Source organism: Hypanus sabinus, chromosome 12 (assembly GCF_030144855.1).
Source record: "Hypanus sabinus isolate sHypSab1 chromosome 12, sHypSab1.hap1, whole genome shotgun sequence".
NCBI lineage: Eukaryota > Metazoa > Chordata > Chondrichthyes > Myliobatiformes > Dasyatidae > Hypanus > Hypanus sabinus.
Window position 1 is genome coordinate 42,643,833 of NC_082717.1, and position 16,414 is coordinate 42,660,246.

A 16,414-nucleotide genomic window follows, 5' to 3' on the forward strand; every position below is an offset into this window, starting at 1 on the left:
TTTTATTATGATAAACACAAAACAGACAAACTAAAAACAAAACACCATGACTCAGAGAGTGAACCCAACCAGTCTCATACAGACAAGGGAGGAGGCCATCACACGCTGTGGTTACAGTGAGGGTGAACCACAAATACACAAAAAGAATAACTGTATAATCCAAGCTAAAATATAACAATAAGTGAACTGGAACTTCCCATCATAATCCCACAAAAGCATCTTAACACAAGAACAATAAACAGTCCTGGTCATTAGAAATGCAGGGGCAGGTTGTCGGCCACATCTTCCCCCCTCTCCAGAGTGTTACAACAGTTTTCTGAGGCTGGGCTTTGCTGCATTGTTAAAACAGAGTAATATGAATTTTGGACTGCGTTTGAAAAATGGATTTCCTGATCTTGGGCTATAAAATATTGGGAGAATTTTCCCAATATTGGCATCCCTCTCTTTGTTACGTGAAATTAAGTAGGAAAGAGAAATCAAGTGGAGATTCCAATCTAATCTTAATCATGGTAAGATCATTTACATGCAGGTGTTCTGAAACACAATACAAATTTTGTCTCATGAGGGAAAAAATCTGCTAATATTTTATCCTGGCAGAATATTCTCAGAATAGAGTTGTGAATAAGTAGTGAAATGTAATATTTAAGTGCAGGATACCATGGTAGCGCAGTAGTTAATGCAACATTTTATGGTACAGGTGACCCAGGTTCAATTCCCGCCACTGCCTGTGAGAAGTTTGTACATTATCCCTGTGATCGCATGTGTTTTCTCCAGGTGCTCCAGTTTCCTCCCACAGTCCAAAGACATACCTGTTAGTAGGTTAATTGACCATTGTAAGTTGTCCCATGAACAGGCTCAGATTAAATCGGGCGATTGCTGGGGAGTGTGGATCGAAGGGCTGGAAGAGCCTATTCCACGCTGTAAATAAAAAGATCATTTGATCCAACAGCTTCCATGTTTTAATGCCAATGTAAATAACACTTTAATATTTTAAATTCTAAGCTTAAGATGTGGTTCTCAAAAACAAATAATTTGAAACTGTTATTCTGATTTTATTGCCATAGAGAGAATTTATAGAATTGAATGGAATAGATTAAAGGTCACATGACCATTTCAATGGTTCTTAGAAGAAGCAATCCTGAGTGTTGCTTCTAGTATAGTCTTGCAGGAATCAAAATAGTAGTTCCCTTAATATCGTGATATTGTGAGTTGAAAGAGATAATTTGCATGATTGTGTGTCCACATAGTGAAGGGTGGGAGCGGGGAACTGAAGTATATGGTTATACCATTCAATATTATGAGCCAGAAGAGATGGGTGTAAGGGGAATGTGGGAGATGAAAGGATAAATTTTATATGGTAATACTGTCAACAATATATCACTGCTGGCCATCATTTGTCACTTCATTGCTTGTGTACCTGATGCCTGTTATTTTGCTGCTTGACCTCCATTTGTATACAGCGGAGAGGGAATCATGTTATGTACATGAATGTGGGTAATGATCCTTTCATGGCTGCATGTTAGCACTGTTTGCAAGCTATGGGATGTGGCTGTGAGTAATTTTAAGTGTGGTGTGCCAGCAAGTGTACAGACAAATGAATGGTAAATCTGAGTCCTGATTGTTTAAGATTGTTAAGCCTTTAAATGAAGGGATTGTGTTTTGTTGAAGTAAGTCTAAGGCTAATGGTGTAATTGGTGGGATGTGGCATTTGAAGATGTATTCATTGACCTTGACTGCTCATGTGAGGTCATTGAATTTCTATCGGCAATGCATCAAGCCCACTAGACCATGTTCCTGCAGTAACAGCACGTCTTCAATAACGTGTGCAAAGCAGATTTAGTAAAGTGTGCAGCACATACCTTCTATAGAGAACTATGAGTCTTTTGACAGTCATTATCATATTCACAGTGACCTCCACCACCTGTTACATCGGAATGCCATTCCCTTTAATAGTTGCAATTCAGCTATATGAAGCACTTGCTATGTTGAACTGGAAGTGACGTTTTACAAAACTTTGCCCACACAAAGTCACTAAGCCACCAACAATGGTAGGGTTGAGGGCTTACTGAAACCATGGCAGCAAGTAGGCCGCACCAGTTTGCAAGTCATCGGTTAGTCACTGTGCATTTAAACCATACATGTTTTAGGATCTATGCAATATAGCCCATCTCAAATCAAAGTATTAAAATAAAATTCATTGTAAAAGTAAGACATTGACATTTGTTTCAAAGTGTTACCATATCCTGAAAATACATAATTGCGTATAATTAAAGTTTTTGTGTCCATTAGCTTCACTTCATTTTCTTTTACATTTCATAATATACACCACAGGACATAGGAGTAGAATTAGGCCATTCAGCCCATCAAATATGCTCCACCATTCCATCATGGCTGACTTATTATCCCTCTCATCCACATTCTCCTGCATTCTCCCTGTAACCTTTGACACCATAACTAACAAAGACCTATCAAACTGCCTGTTAAATATAATCAATGATATGCTCCACAGTCGTTCATGGCAATGAATTCCACAGATCCACTATCGTCTGGCTGAAGAAATTCCTTCTCATCTCTGTACTAAATAGACATCTCTCTATTCTGAGGTTGTGTCCTCTGGTCCTAGTCTCCCCCACTATGAGAAGCATCCTCTCTACATCCCACTCTGTCTAGACCTTCCAATGTTTGTTAGGTTTCAATTAAATTCCCCTCATTCTTTTGAACCCCAGCGAGTACAAGCCCAGAGCCATCAAATGTTCCTCGTATGCTCACCCTTTAATTCCTGGAATAATTTTTGTAACTGCCTCTGGACCCTCTTCAAAGCCAGCACATCTTTTCTTAGATAAGGGGCGCAAAACTGCTCACAATACTCCAAGTGCAGTTTGAGCAATTCTTTATAAAGCTACAGCATCAAATCCTTGCTCTTATATTCAAGTTCTTTCAAACTGAACACCAACATTGCATTTGGCTTCCATACTCCAGATTCAACCTACAAGTGAACCTTTAAGGAATCCTGCACAAGGAATCCCAAATCCCTTTGCACTTCAGTTTTTTTTTAAAGTTTATCCCTGTTTAGAAAATAATTTACATCTTTATACCTTCTACTAAAATGCAAGACCATATACTTCCCTACACTATTTCCATCTGCCACTTCTTTTCCCATTCTCCCAGTCTGTCTAAGTTGTTCTGCAGATGCCTTGCTTCATCAAAACTACCTGGCCATCCACCTATATTTCTATAATCTGCAAACTTGGCCACAAAGTCATCAATTCTATCATCCAAATTGGTGACATATAACATAAAAAGAAGTTCTCCCAACATGCACTCCTGCAGAATACCACATCTCACCAACAGCCAACCAGAAAAGGCCTTCTTTAATCCACTCTTTGCCTCCTTTTATCCATGCTAGTATCTCTCCAGTAGTACTATGGGCTCTTATCTTGGTTAACAACATCATGATATGAAAATGCAAGTAAACGACAACCACTGAATCTCCTTTGTCTATCCTGCTTGTTATTTCCTTAATGAATTCCAATATATTTGTTAGGCAAGATTTCCCCTTAAGGAAACCATGCTGACTTTGGCCTACTTTATCATGGGCCTCAAAGAATCCTGAAAAATAGACTCCAACTTCTTCCCAACTTTTGAAGTTAGGCTAACTGGCTTATAATTTCCTTTCTTCTGCCTCCGTCCCTTCTTAAAGAGTGGAATGACATTTGCAGTTTTCAGATCATCTAGAACCATTCCAGAATCATGTCATTTTTGAGAGATCATTACTAATGCCTCCACAATTGCTTCAGCTACATCTTTCCGAACACTGGCGTGTAGTCCACCTACCTTCAGACCTTTCAGCTTCCCAAACACCTGCTCCTTAGTAATAGCAACTACACTGACTTCTGCCCCATGACACTCTCAAATTTCTGACACACTACTAATGAATTCTACAGTGTAGATTGACACAACATATTTATTAAGTTTATCCGCCATTTTCTTGTCCCCAGTGGTCCAATGTCAACTCTTGCCTATCTTTTACTTCTTATATATCTGAAAAATATTTTTGGTGTTCTCTTTTATATTATAAGCTAACTTAGTTCATATTCCATCTTTTCAGTCCTTATGCTTTCTTAGTTGCCTTCTGTTGGTTTTTCAAAGCTTCCCAAATGTTTGGTATATTATATGCCCTCTCTTTTGTTTTTATGCTGCCTTTGACTTCCCTTGTAAGCCACGGTTGCCCTTACTCCACTTAGAATGCTTCATCTTTGGGATGTACCTATCCTGTGCCTTCTGAATTACCCCCCAAAACTTAAGCCATTGCTGTTCTGCCATCATCCTTTCCAATCAACTTTGGCCAGCTCCTCTCTAATACCTCTGTAATTCTCTCACTTCACTGAAATACTGATATATCTGACTTTATCTTCTCCCGCTTAAACTGCAGAATAATTCTACCATATTACCTCCTCTTGAATAGTTTACCATAAACACCCTAATCAAATCTGATTCAATACATAACGCCCAATCCAGAATCCCCCAGTGGCCCCATCCACGAGCTGCTCTAAAAAGCCATCTCATAGGCATTCTATAAATTTTGTCTCTTGCAATCCAGCACCAACCTGGTTTTCCCAATCTACATGCATATTGAAACCACCCCCCCATAACTATTGTAACATTGCCCTTATTTCATGCCTTTTCTATTTCCTGTTGAAATTCATATTTCACGTCTTGGCTACTGTTTGCGGGCTGTAAGTAATTTCCACCAGGGCCTTTTTATTCTTGCAGTTTCTTAACTTTACACACAAGGATTCTTCATATTTCAATCTCGTATCGTCTCTTTTTAAGGATTTGATTTCATTTTTTACCAACAGTGCCTCCGTACTCTGTCTGCCCACCTGCCTGCCCTTTCAAAACAATGTGTATCCTTGGATGTTGTTCCCAACTATGATCTTCTTTCAGTCACAACTCAGTGATGCCCACAACATCATACACACTAACCTCTAAACACGCTATAAGATCTTCTACCTTATTCCATAGACTGTATGCATGCAGATATAAAAACCTTCAGTCCTGTGTTCATCACCCTTTTCAATTTTGCCCTCATATTACACTTCAGCTGACTGCAGTATTGCTCTATCATCTGCCTGTCCTTCCTCACCTTCTCACCACAACTTCCATTGGCATGTGTACCAACTGCCCCATCTTCAGTCCTATCACTCCAGTTCCCATTCCCCTGCCCACTTAGTTTAACCCTTAAATCAATGTAATAAATTAATTTATTGCATTGATTTGCATTTTTACAGAGTAAATTAAACTTAAATGCTACTATAATGAAATGTTCCTCAATGCCAACAGGGATTTTTTGACTAAATTTCATTCAGAAAATTATTTTAAACCAATTGTATTCCCTGTTGAAATGAATGAAGAGTTTTTGAGAGTGAAAATGCTTGGGCACAAGTTTACCACCCATGTGATTCTGGGAGGTTAATGCAGTTATAGTTATTTCACAGTCCATTAAGGAGCTTACTGTGACCCCCTGACCTCTGAGGCAACAACACTGAATCCATTATCATCACAATGGAATTGGTTTGGGTTCAGGTGACATGACAATGGCTCAGGAAATCCCAAGTTAGCAGTTAGAAAACGATGCAGTTTCTGCTTGGTCTCAGCTATTAATACGAACCATAATTTGTAACATTAACATTGATAAAGGTACAGAAAAGGACACTGGGAGCATGATATGTTCATATAAAATTGAAATGTGTGAAATGGGCAGAAAGTGCTGAGGTGGTTAAAGACTTTCATTAGATTATAGATGGTTAAATGCTATATTGTCAAAAAGCACATTGCTCAATATAATACGTGACACATTGCACTGTCAGAGACAAAATTGGTCAGTGGGAAAGAGACAGAAAAAAGATAAGATGAATCAAGAGAATATGTATGTGCTTGTGAACAGAATGGTAGAATAAAATATGTGTAACTTAGAAAAAGTTCAAAGAGAATAAAAAATCCTTTATTTCTTTCAAAATATTCAGGAAACAAATTGCAAGATATTCATTTGCAAATATAAAGATAATTCTTGTTTTAATATTTCAGTGTTTTGTCAGATAAAACCAGAAGCTTTAATAAAATCCAGTGAATTCAAAAATAATAAATTGAATTAAGCCCACGGAGTATCAAAGCAACATTACACATTCAATGGAATTAGGTGCTAAAGCACTGAAGCCATTCATATTCAAAATGTTTGATCTGCAACTTTCCCAGCCGTTTCTTTCCACCTCCATTAATTCATTACCTGCCAATGCAGATTTTGGGAATAACACTAGTGAGTTTGAATTGCTCACACAAATCTGAGATAGTGAGGAGTCTGTAAATCAAACTGTAGAAACCATTCCTAACTCAGTCACAATGCAGTTACATTATTTATATTATTTTCCTAGGACTGCATCAAGCAAGTTTTAACCAATAAATAAAATCAAAGTGTAAACATTTAACAAGGCATGAAAATTCTGTTTTGCATGTACAGGACATTTGATTAAAATTATTATCATTGGAAATTTTTAAGATACATTAAATTAAATGTTTTTGATAGCAGCACTATCATTTTGATTAACTATCAGGGCACTGGAATGTAGCAAAAGAGTTTGGAAACCCTCATATAATTCCTTTAGGCAAAATGGGAAAGCTTTACACATATCAGATAACTATACCCTCCTCACTCCAGTTTCTACAATGAAAAAAGAGAGAGAGCTTAGGAAGACAGCATTGCTATGGTGAAATTGATATTCCTCCTCGGTTGATTCCCAGGCAATATGTTACCTTTCTCTGGGATGATCAATGTGATTTATGTGATCTGTGAAGTACAGGAGGGAGTCCCACTTTAATCACAACCGTCTCAGCAGATTGGCAAACGGCAGGCTAACAAGTCCTAGTCCTCTGTCCACACGTCCTCTTGTGATAAACAAAACGCTAGCAGGGGTGTCTTAGGAAAACTCTAAATCTGAGGTCAAGAGTGGCAGCGACAGAACTATTAGTTATCAGCTTTGCATTTTAGCCAATAAACTTACATAGTTGAAAATGTCCGAAAGTTATATCTTTATTGCTGGCATAAAATATTAAATTATTAAAATGTTTTACCTATTTCTATTTTTGACCTGTATTTTGTTGTTTGCTTTGTATTTATTTAAAATTACTTTCATTTCATTTTATTTTATGAGATTCCATTTGTACAAACTCAGTTCTCAACAAAGTCACACAAACCATCATAAAACACTTAAGTATATTTTAAAAATCTAGTCCCCGTGCTAAATTAGTCAGAAAACAATTTAACAGCTTGTTTCTGTAAATAAATTCCCATAAGTAATTTTAATGTAACATTATTTAAGCGTAGGCTTTAATTATTTAAATCTTTTCTGAGGTAACTACATTTTGTTAAATCAAATCTTTCCATGTATCACTTTTAACATAATTTATTATTGATATTCTTCTGGAGGAGAAGCTTTTGATTTACAAACAGCACTGGATAAATATTTTAAATGCTACAGAACTTGTCTTTGAACCTTGTTCATAATCTAGCAACTCCTTAAGTAGTTTCAGTGAAAGCTATTTTTCTCACTAATGACTTGCCCTTTTAAAATAGCTCTACTGCCCTAAGATCCATTTATCTAATTAACTTTCATCTTTCACAAAATCATTTTTTTTTGCTGTCTTTGCTCTTTGATTTCATACAGTGATCTGTAGTTTTTGTGCTTCACTGATAAGGTCGGAACAGCAGAAGCTAAGCAAGCTCTGTTTACCGAACGACTATTTGTCCTTCAGACATAGTTCATATTGACTGCTTCAGAATCTCTTTGTATTAGTCATTATTTTAAAATTGTTTCACAAACTGTATGGGAATTGAGAAGCAGACAGCTTTTCAATTTCTCTTGCATTTCCATTGATTATCAATAAGCTCCTGTAGAATTAGTAATATTGCTCTATTCTTTTCTTCTATATCTAGTTGACACACAGTATTTTTAATTTAAATATTGTTGTAGGTTTTGTCTCCTTGATATTAACATAACAAACAGGCCAATCAATTCTTCCATTTTTCTCTGTGAATGGTGACTTTGGGAGATACCATGAAATCTGTCTGACACAGAACAAATCGAGTATTCCCAAATACAAATATAACGTTAGTTTCTCAAGGACTAAAGTAGTTTTCGCACTATGAATATTACTATGAAGTGTGACATAATTAATTAACCTTCAGAACACATCTACTTCAGAAGAATATTTAGTTAACGCACAACATATGAAAATAAATATAACAATGACAACTTTTTCCAATGTTGTGAATCACATTTAAGCACTTACAAAATTAATAAAATGAATTTATTATGCTGTTCAATGGCTCAAGCTTGATGAAGGCAATTCTGAAGAGACTGAAAAAATAATATTCTTTCCTATTGATATGAATCTGTATTCTTAAGATTCTAATTTACTCTCTCACTTCTATCATTGTAGAAATCTACCTTCTGAATACCTGTGTTCATTTTTGGCTTTGAATTAAAACCTGTCCTAAACAAAAAAGCCAAACATTTATTTGGGAAAGATAGTTTTGATTTTTAGATGAGAGGGTGAACTATTCTGTCTACATTTCCTAATATGCTTCCCGATTTTTAAACAATATAGATTTACAACTTTGTAAACAGATGGCTTAAGGCAAGAACAACAAAATAAAACCCAAAACAGAACAAACCAACCTAGCACAAATAGAGTGATAATGGATTGTCTTGTAGATTTTTATCTTTTTCCGAGTGTAAAGAACACTATTTGCAGACTAGTTTGTACTCTGAACAGCAATTCATTTTGTTTGGGGAAGCTGACAGTATCCACATGAACCTGAAATCACGAGATTGATTAGTACCTCCAACTTAGATGTTTCTTTACAGAATAGTGAAGTTTCTTCCCTAATGATGTTACATTTGTCCTCAGAATGATGTAGAGTGTGTTGTAGAGGATGCTTTACCCAGATCACTCTTTATTTGGCAAGCTCTCCCAGTTCAGAAGAACTCTCCTCAGCACCATTAATATTATATATAGATACCCTTGTCACAAATTTACATTTGGTGATCCAAAATCAGGATGTGGAGGGTGGTGCTGATTTATAGAGTGAAATGCTGAAGTGGTCCTGTTCACTTTAATGTTCTGGTGCCAGATGACTGTTAGCCATAAAAATGTTTTGTGATAAAACACATTGAAAATTGAGGGAGTACAGAAATGATTTGATTCAAGTGGCATTTAACCCTTTGATGCCTGTATTTAATTTTTTTTAAAAAAACAAATAGGGATTTAAATGTTCTTCGCTCTATTTCTGTTTATTATGAAGAATCAGGTTTGCATGTTTGAACACCAGCAAGATGTGGTACAACTGCTTTTTAAAGTTTAAAATCAATTTTCATACCTATCTGAAGTTGAGAAATTCTTAAAGATACTCTAAATGCATCTTTGAATTTCTTCACCTTTTGCCTCCCTATCGAGACTTGTTTCAGATTGTTTTTTGAAATACAGCAAAGACAGCATTCAAGGTGATTAAACGTGTGCCTTTCTAGAATGCATATTGCATGCAGTACATCCTAAATGTAATTGCACACGATCTTATTTAACAAAAAAACCCTAAGAACCTTCAATTTCTTTGGCTTTATGCAATTGGACTGAGGAGGTTTTTGCTGATAAATATGATGAAAGATTCCAAAATAAAAGAGCAGCATGGAGATTCTTTCTAATGCCTGTTGCCAATGTAATTGCTACTCATAAAACTACATTTAATAGCATGGTAAATGTCAATTAATGAGCATCGTGTTAATGGGAACTTCGATTGAAAAGTTTATTCCACATAAATACTTACCACTTATTCGATGCTACAACTGAATAAGGAATGCAATAGCTCTATGTGGGGGCAGTGTTGTCCTTAAAAGGCTTCAGCAATATAATAGAAGTGATTCTGAAAATACTGTATGAGTGCTAATTTATACTGATGATTTTTTTGCTTGTCTCTATCAAATCTAGAAAAATAGATATCTTAAACTAACATTATTATTCTAGACAATCATTATGTTTAGATTCCTTTTAGATAATCTCATTAGTAGCTTAATTTATACTTAATTATAAATTATGAAATTATACTAGTTGCAAGGACATAGTGAACTCAATACAATCAACAGAGATGCCCAGCATACATCACTATTTACACTATGTGAAAATAACACTATTATTGCCAACAGTTTTCACCACAGGTTTGTTCCCCAGCCACCAATTTCTTTGATCTCTCTGGCAACTGACAATGCCAGGACCAAATTATTTGCAATTTTTGATGTTGTATTTGATCTTGGGTCAATTTTCCAAACACATGTCAACACCATTATTATGACTACCTCCATAAGATAGCCTTCTTGGCCTCATCACATCTACAGCAGAAGTCCACTTTTCTCCAATGTTCACTATTCCAAGTACCTCTGTCCACTCTCTCACATTCAGTTCCCTGTAAATGTGAGATAATCCAAAATGCTACTAACTGTGTCCTAATCTATCATCAACCTCTCTTCATCCACTATCTTTGAACTCAGAAACCCATGTTGCCATCTGATTTGGCAAAACATCAACTTAAATTTTCCATCTTGCTTTCATGTCCAGTTATGGCTCTTCTGATTTCATCAAGCCATATTACCCTCCAGTAAACCTGAACTTCTCCATTTTTGGCTTTCTAAATATCCCCTGGTAACATTTTCTAGCACCTGCTGTTTGCTATTGGCCACTTTAGTTTTCAGTGTGTAGTTTAGTCAGTGGCAAGGCAGGTATACATGAATTTGAAATAATCATCAGAATTCTTAAATTTCTTTTGCTTTGCTTTGATTCTATTAAGCTTCCTTCTAAGTAACCACTGCCAGGCTCTTACTTTACCCTGTTTGGAAAAAAGGTCTTATGACATGGTAGTGTAGTAAATTCTCCGGCTAAACGCGGTGGGGTCAGGGAAGCAGAAAACATATGAGCAGATCCAGACTCCAGCTGCAGGCTTACCCTGCTGTTGAGACCAAGTGTTCTGGACCACAACCATAAACCCAGCAGCGTGCCTAGCCCACAGTCTGGACCTTGGCTCTAGTTGCTCACAGCACTTGTGCTTTGGACTCCAGATCAAATCTGGACTACCAGGATATCTGAACAGTCAGCTGCCAAATCATTGGAGTTCTTCTGCTGCATTGCATTGCCACCCTGAGTCAGTCTGATTAAAAAAATAATGGCAAAATATACTTAAAACAAATGACAGAGCATGTCAGCAGTGGTACACACACTCTTAAAGCAAGGTACTGTATTTTCTAATTGTTATTATTTAGCCAGCACAGAAGTTTGGGTTTAGTTACTTGTGACTTGAAGCAAGAAAGGACCACAGAAGATTCCAAGGTTTTGAGCTGCCAAGGCAGTGAGAGTGAAAGACATGGAATGGCATCATCAAAGTTAAATTCAACAGCTCTGTATTTCATGGTTCCTACAATGAATAAGTAGTACAACAGGAATTGGCCCTTCAGCCCACAATGTCTAGCTGACCACCATGCCAAGTTAAATTACATTTTTTCAGCTATTCTGAGCCCTCTGTCGGTCATTGTCAACCATGGATGTTGTGTCCTAGGTGTCTAACTAACCACTTTCGGAATTAAACTCAAAGCAGGACTGCCTTAAGAACCAGCTCGGATTTTAACTTCCTGGTTCCCTAAGACTTCCCTATGGTATAGCCACAAAGCAGTGGAGGTTTGCAATCGTAGTTTTACTTCTGCCTATACATGAACCACATCCCTCCATTTCCTACATATTTACGTGTCTATCTAACCACCTCTTAGATGCCACTATTGCATTCAGTCACTGTCTGATTAGTAATTATTCAGTGACAATCAGGAACAAGGAAGAAGTGGGTGGAATATTTGTAATTTAGGATGAAGAAGAGAGGAATTCAGAAAGATCAATGAAAACAAGAGATGGTTAAGTGTTCTTTCTCCGTTATAATCAGTGAAAATTTTCCACAATCAATTGGTTGACATTTGATCACTGTGTAAAAATTAGATGTTTTGCTTCTGGGCTCATTTTTAATTTCCAACTTGCAGCATAAATATCAAAAGTGGGTTAAGTGCCTTGTCTAACAAATCCAGTAGGAACAGCCGATGGCAGCTGGTCACAAAACACGGGCTATTTTGGAAATGCAGCACACTTTATGACAACATTTTAACTCAAAACCTGACTCAGAAATATTTAATTTATATGTGGAAGATATCTGAAGTCCAGCAATACAGCAGTTTATTATTCTGTGGAGTTACAGCTTACCAATCACAGAAGAGATTTGTTTATTTCCATGTTACTCTCTTAGTACTTTAGTGGGTTAGACAGTTAGGTATTTGATATTGACAGATGTCAACATTGATATAAACTGTGAATTGATATATTTGACACTTGCTCTTTTCCATGTGACTCTGTAGATTCAAATGGAAGGAAACTAATACTACTATTCATGAAATGATTACAATTAAAGAGTCCTAAGAGCTGTCAAGAAGGATCAACATGCTGAGTCTGGAAGCCAAAGGGTCCCAGACACAGAGCTCAGCTCTACCCAAATTTCTAAGCAATCACCATTTCTGTTTAACTGTAATGATTTTTTTTTTTGGAAGTCAGATTTCTTAAGCATCATTAAACAAGACCAGGAATTGGAAATGAGACAATTTTATAGCCCATTCAGCTGAACTTTGTCTGAGGTCCTCTGATTAAATAGTGTATCACTTAAAAGCGGTGAAATCCTCTGAAGAGTCCTCAGTCTGTGATGTGACTAGTAGATCTCATTGATTTATTGACCATGTTCTTGCTATTTTAACACTGTTATTGTTTCTCTTCAGTATTGGACCAACTGGCAATGAAGAGTTAAATGCAAAGCAAGTGAATCTGGAGACAGAAATATCACAACAAGAAATGTACACTTGAAGACCTCCTCCAAGGAGACCACCTGTCTATGGCATCCAACTCACATCAATCTCAACAGCAAACTAATGCCTCACAGTTGAAGCTGCATGATGAGACCAACTGCGGCAGGTCCCAAAGGCGGTTGTTAGACACAGATTTTAAGAGTACTGCACCTATTGCTAGGTGTGTTGTCTGTTGATGAATAGGTTGTCTGTGACTTCCAGATTATATGTGCAGAATGTCTGGTGCTGTGATCCTGTACACAATGCAAGCAGTACTGAAGTGAAAAGATTACAAAACGGGTGATTCTTCACTAATGAGCCATTCGTTTCCAAATCTACATTAAGTCTGCCACACATCGCAAGCCTACAAGTAGTTCCTTTCCTTGTGAAGTAAATCACTTCCAGCATTCAGTGCCTTAAGTCTAAATCTGTTTATTTTGCAAAATGTTCACATAAATCAATTCCAAATCTAGGGTAACAGGCCAATGATAAACGTAAGATTTTTAGCACTGTGATCCTCTGGTGGAGGAGATGCACCTTGTGGCAACTTCTTCAGAATTTCTTCAGAAGTCCTTTCATTTCTTGATCCATTACCATTTTAAATAATGTTCATGGACGTTTAACTAAATATAAACCATAAGAAATAATACCATGAGCATCTTTTTTTCCCAAGCTTTCTTTTCAAAAATGAAATTTTGTTACTAGTAACTGATTACATCATGCCAGGAAAATAAATAAATAAAACCCTAACCTATCAACTGAAATGATTCTTAAAAGGCTCCATTGTGAAAATAGAGTAAAAACAAATTGATTAGAGAATGAATCAAGGTGGTCCTGTCACAGAAGCAGACTATATGCCTTTTTATTCTTCTGTCACTTTTGGATGGCTGATTGACTGATAGCATCAGTCTCCCTGACAGGCTCAGATACAAGGTTTTATAAATTAAAATGAAACAAAAGTTGGCTCCCGGAAAAATATAACTTCACTTTATGACAGCTAATCCAAAAGCATTACCAGATGGAAGCCACAGGTCAGAAGAAGCTTCAAGTCTCACCTTGGGGAGAGAGAGAAAGAATGGTTTTACAATAACACATAGGCAAGCCCTTCTGACAAACTGAGCCTAAAGGAGCTTAGATACAGGGGTTGCAGGAATGGCTAGACCTCATTTACCTGAACTCCGCAATGAAGTATGGTACAATGAGACCTGCCAATAACGAGTAGCAAAAATGGAAATAAAGGAAGAGGAATGCGAATGTCAAATTGACACAGCACGTGTAGATCATACATTCAGCTGTATCGATCCAGGCATGCCAAATGATATAAATATAATAAATCATCTGGGAACAGTTACATGTGTAGACTGTTCAGAGAAACACAACTTGAGTTAAAAGTGTCAAGCCTGATATCAACAGTGGTATTTTTTCATAATTGAGTTTCACCACATTGTGGCCTTGAAGGACCTCAGAACTAACCAGAAAGAGACTAGCAAAACTTCTTTAGAAACCGAGTGAAGTTGATTATGTTTAGCTTTTCCTCTTTCTATTTCCTGGCAGCTTCCTAAAGGCTGCAACTTTCATTATGCCAAGGCCTGGATTCTACAGAGGACTTAGAGCATTTGCAGGGACAGCCATTGCAACAGAGAAAGTATGGCAAGCTAGCCCAACCCCATGGAAGAAAATCATTTTATGTATGTCCTAGATTAAATTACTTTCTTGAAAAACATCTAATATTGTGTGGGCTATGGGCAAACCACTCTATTTTAAAATAAGGAGATAGCTAAACCTCTATTCATATGCTGCAGATAGGTGCAATAAAATATTTGTGACCACCTGCTCCCATGCACTTCTAGTGAGCCCTCAAGTTGGTGTTGGAGACAAGAGTGGATGGAATTGCTTGATTCAATATCTAGGGAATTGTAGTGTCAGTATGTTTTTGTGTGGGCTCGACCTGCATCCCCTGTCAACTGACAGTCTTTATTTCAAGGACACAGTTCAAATCTGATGGCATTCTGTTTATCTGATTGAATCCATCACTTTTTCTATTCCCGAGTCCTTGCGTGCTGAGCCACAGACAACTTCAATGACTTTATATTCATTCAGTTGTTTCCTGTTAACTAGTTTTCTCCCTTTTGTGATTTTTTTGTGAATGTCCCTGATTTGTAAATTGAGAAACCACCTCAGGGGAAAGGAACAAGAGGGAAAGCAAAGAAACTCCAGAACCAGCGTTTTTTTTAATAGCAACAGTATTGGTGTTGGAGCTTTTCTTTTTTTGCATCACTCATTCAAATTTGAATAGCTTGTTTTTTTATAAAATGCTGATGCTTTAAGGTCTAGGGGAGGAGAATTGAGATCTGGGGAAGATGGAGATAGATTCAGAGATATTTCAATGTGTCTGGGTTCAAACAAAGCGAGATTGCGCGATGAAAAAGAAATGGGCAGGAATGAGAACGGAAAGCTCGGCACAGAAAAGAGTCATGTCAGAGTTGATAAAACAGAGAAAGACAAGAAAGGTTGAAACATAGAAAGAAGTTTAATACTGGAGGTGAGATGCAAAGGTTGAAAATGGATTTATCACTACTTAATCAACAAGACTGGCCAGTTTGTTGACAGGTTCAAAAGATCGGTCAATAAACTAGTTATTAAACATGTCATTTGCCTTTTGCACGTCCTCAACAAATCACAAAAACTTGCCTCTCAACTAATCAACAGTTTTGCACTGAGATTTGTCACCACGTTGCAGAATATTATAGATGCCCCAGATGTCAAGGAATTCCAGACTTTCTAAATATCCTATATGCTCTGAAACAAATCTTTTGATGTCACTGAACTAGTCCAGAAAACATTGACTCCATGAAAATGCTTTATAAGATTGATTCTTCAAATTTATTGACTACAGTTGTTCTGGTAACAAAGAAGCCAACCTTATTGATTTCATGTAAATATGGCCAATGTGATACAAACAAATGGGGGTTAAAGGTTAGTAGGTACCTTTGGTTTTCCTCACTGGGTTCAATTGCTGGCTTAAAATCTATAAAGGGTAGAAATGAAAAGAAAAAAAATCGATGCAAATTTACTGTATATAATGACATCACATAATTTATATACAATGTAGAACATTTTTTGATTAATGAAGTACACCAGAAGAAACTTATTCCAGAGCCAAACTTTAGCATTTATTGAAGACAGATCTTTTTACAATTTTTATTTAAATCAAAAACAACTTTTGTCAGAATATATTACTTTATAGTCAGACTGCCTTTTGATTTGAATTTTGGTTCCGTTTAATTTCATGCTGCTTTTAAAATTAGAATGCAAAAAATGTGATAATACTATACTCAAAGCAACAGAGAACTGCCGAGAGCTGATAAATAGAATTGCAATTTGATTTTAAGAAGACTTTGGCAAGGGAAACAATTAAGTTTTCTGAATTAAATATGTAAATA

General features: G+C 36.7%; 1 long non-coding RNA gene across 1 annotated transcript in view; it reads left to right on the forward strand.

Annotated features, from left to right (window-relative positions):
• LOC132402475 (uncharacterized) overlaps positions 1-13,562 on the forward strand; it is a 31,039-nt gene extending 17,477 nt beyond the window's left edge. Inside the window, exon 4 of the long non-coding RNA XR_009514915.1 lies at positions 12,906-13,562. This is a non-coding gene — a long non-coding RNA (uncharacterized LOC132402475). The remainder of the gene's footprint in view (positions 1-12,905) is intronic.
• The last annotated feature ends 2,852 nt before the right edge of the window (positions 13,563-16,414 follow it).